Here is a 3773-nt window from a genome sequence, read left to right as displayed (position 1 = left end):
TAAACATCCAAAAGGGGTAATATAACAGCATGGATCAATCAAAAATTGTAGATACGTTGGAGATGTATCAAGCATCCCCAAGCTTAATTCCTGCTCGTCCTCGTGTAGGTAAATGATAAAAACAGAATTTTTGATGTGGAATGCTACCTAGCATAATTCTCAATGTAATTTTCTTTATTGTGGCATGAATGTTCAGATCGGAATGATTCAAAATTAAAGTTCATATGTATAAAAGAAATAGTAACACTTCAAGCATACTAATCAAAGCAATCATGTCTTCTCAAAATAACATGGCTAAAGAAAGTTCATCCCTACAAAATCATATAGTTAGGCTATGCTTCATTTTCGTCACACAAAGATGTTCCCAAATTCTACACTCCCGATGAAAAGCCAAGCAATTGTTTCGTACTTAAATAATCTCAAGCTTTTTCAACCTTCACGCAATACATGAGCGTAAGCCATGGATATAGCACTATGGGTGGAATAGAATATAATGATGGGGATTGTATGGAGAAGACAAAAAAGGAGGAAGTCTCACATTGACGAGGATAATCAACGGGCTATGGAGATGCCCATCAATTGATGTCAACATGAGGAGTAGGGATTGCCATGCAAAGGATGCACTAGAGCTATAAGTGAATGCTCAACAAAAGAAAACTAGTGGGTGTGCATCCAACTTGCTTGCTCACGAAGACCTAGGGCATTTGAGGAAACCCATCGTAGGAATATACAAGCCAAGTTCTATAATGAAAAATTCCCACTAGTATATGATAGTGACAACATATGAGACTCACTATATGAAAAACATGGTGCTACTTTGAAGCACAAGATATGAGACTCACTACATGATGAACATGGTGCTACTTTGAAGCACAAGTGTGGAAAAAGAGATAGTAACATTGCCCCTTTTTATTTATTTTCTTTATTTTTCTTATTTTTCTTATTTTCTTTTTTCCTTTTATTTCTTTTCCTTTTTTGTTCTTTTTTTTCTTTGGACTTTTTTTTGGCCTTTTTTTTCTTTTTTCTTTTTGGGAAATGCTCTAATAATGATGATCATCACACTTTCATTGATTACAACATATGAATTACAACTCGAAACTAGAACAAGATATGACTCTATATGAATGCCTTCGGCGGTGTACCGGGATGGTACAATGAATCAAGAGTGACATGTATGAAAAATTACGCATGGTGGCTTTGCCACAAATACGATGTCAACTACATGATCATGCAATGGCAATATGACAAAAGTAAAGTATGTCATGATAATGATGAACGAAATGGTGGAAAGTTGCATGGCAATATATCTCGGAATGGCTATGGAAATGCCATAATAGGTAGGTATGGTGGTTGTTTTGAGGAAGATATAAGGAGGTTTATGTGTGATAGAACGTATCGTATCACGGGGTTTGGATGCACCGGTGAAGTTTGCACCAACTCTCAAGGTGAGAAAGGGCAATGCACGGTACCGAAGAGGCTAGCAATGGTGGAAAGGTAAAAGTGCGTATAATCCATGGACTCAACATTAGTCAAAAGAACTCATATACTTATTGCAAAAATTTAGAAGTCATTAAGAATCAAGCGCTACGCGCATGCTCGTAGAGGGATAGATTGGTAGGAAAAGACCATCGCTCGTCCCCGACTGCCACTCATAAGGATGCACAAGCCAGGTACACTCCATGTTTCAAATTTGTTACACAACTTTAACCATACGTGCATGCTACGGGACTTGCTAACTTCAACACAAGAATTCTTTAAATTCATAATCACCCAACTAGCATTACTTTAATATCACTACCTCCATAGTTCAAAACAATTATCAAGTATCAAATTGATCATAGCATCCAATTCACTTCCTATGATAGTTTTTATTAGACCCAACTTGGATGCCTACCATTCTAGGACCAATTTATGACCATAGCAAATACCATGCTGTTCTAAAAGACTCTCAAAATAATATAAGTGAAGCATGAGAGACTCACAATTTCTATAAAATCAAGCCACCGCCATGCTCAAAAAGATATAAGTGAAGCACTAGAGCAAAAACTAACAAGCTCAAAAGATATAAGTGAAGCACTAGAGCAAAAACCAACAAGCTCAAAAGATATAAGTGAAGCACATATCATATTCTAATAGATTCAAATCAAGTAGGCCTCTCCCAAAAGGTGTGTACAACAAGGATGATTGTGGTAAACTAAAAAGCAAATACTAATATAATACACGACGCTCCAAGCAAAACACATATCATGTGGCAAATAAAAATATAGCTCCAAGTAAAGTTACCAATGAACGAAGACAAAAGAGGGGATGCCTTCCCGGGGCATCCCCAAGCTTAGTCTTTTGGCTATTCTTGAATATCTTGCGGTGCCTTGGGCATCCCCAATCTTAGGCTCTTGCCACCCTTTATTCGATAGTCCATCAAGCTTTACCCAAAACTTGAAAACTTCACAACACAAAACTCAACAGGAAATCTTATAAGCTCTATTAGTGAAAAAAAACCACCACATCAGGTACTATAATGAAATCATTCTTTATTTATTTTGGTGTTAAACCTACTGTATTCCAAGTTCCCTATGGTTCATACCACTTAATACTAGCCATAGATGCATCAAAATAAGCAAACAATACACGAAAAACAGAATCTGTTAAAAATAGAACAGTCTGTAGCAATCTGTAACTAACGCAAACTTCTGTTACTCTAAAAATCCTACCAAAATAGGAAGTACTGGAAAATTTGTTTATTGATCAGCATCAAAAAGAATAAATGCAAAATCACGTTTCTGTGATTTATAGAATTTTTTCTCGTGATCGCAAAGTTTCTGTTTTTCAGCAGAATCGAATCAACTATCATCATAGGTTATCCTATAGGTTCTACTTGGCACAAACACTAATTAAAACATGAAAACACATCTAAACAGAATGTAGATGCAAAATTTATTACAAAACAGGAACAAAAACAAAAAAACACAAAGAAAATTGGGTTGCCTCCCAACTAGCGCTTTCGTTTAACGCCCCTAGCTAGGCATAAAAGCGAAGATAGATCTAAGTAGTGTCATCTTTAATTTTCAGTTTTTTAGCAGAGTCATGCTCGAATCCGGGAGGTTCTTTACATTTCCCTTCGTACTCGGAATTTTTTTGATCTAAAGAATCCAACCGCTTATTGCAAAGAGTAATCAACATATTCATGCGGTGAAGATTTCCGCTAACACTTTTAAGAGGCTCAAGAGACTTTTGTAAAAAAATTGTTACTTCGCGAATCTTTCCAAACACTTGTGTTTCTTCTTGGGTAGGATGCGATCCTCCCTTTTGAGGTAGTGTTCCCACTATTCCATCTATAATTTTGTGAGCAATACTAGGATCAATTTCAATAAAATTTCCCTTGGCAATGCAATCCAAGAGTTGTCTATGCGTCATATTTAGCCCAACATAAAAATTGCGAAGAAGAATTCTAAAGTTCACCTCTAGGGTGCACTTGCGATAAGATTCCATCATCATATACCAAGCATCTTTTAAGTTTTCTCCTTGACTTTGCTTGAAGTGAAGAACTTCAAACTCGGGAGACATATGAGCGGATAAGGAACTAGCCATAATGACAAGGTAAACGATATAGCACACGAGCAGACAGAAAAAGGCAAGCGAAAGAGAGAGAGAGAGAGAGATTGGGAAAGAGAGGGCAAATAAAACGGCAAGGGTGAAGTGGGGGAGAGGAAAACGGGAGGCAAATGGCAAATAATGTAAATGCGAGGGAGATGAGTTTGTGATGAGTACTTGGT

Source organism: Triticum dicoccoides, chromosome 1B, assembly GCF_002162155.2.
Source record: "Triticum dicoccoides isolate Atlit2015 ecotype Zavitan chromosome 1B, WEW_v2.0, whole genome shotgun sequence".
In the NCBI taxonomy this organism is placed as follows: Eukaryota; Viridiplantae; Streptophyta; class Magnoliopsida; order Poales; family Poaceae; genus Triticum; species Triticum dicoccoides.
Note: the sequence above shows the minus strand (reverse complement) of the source record.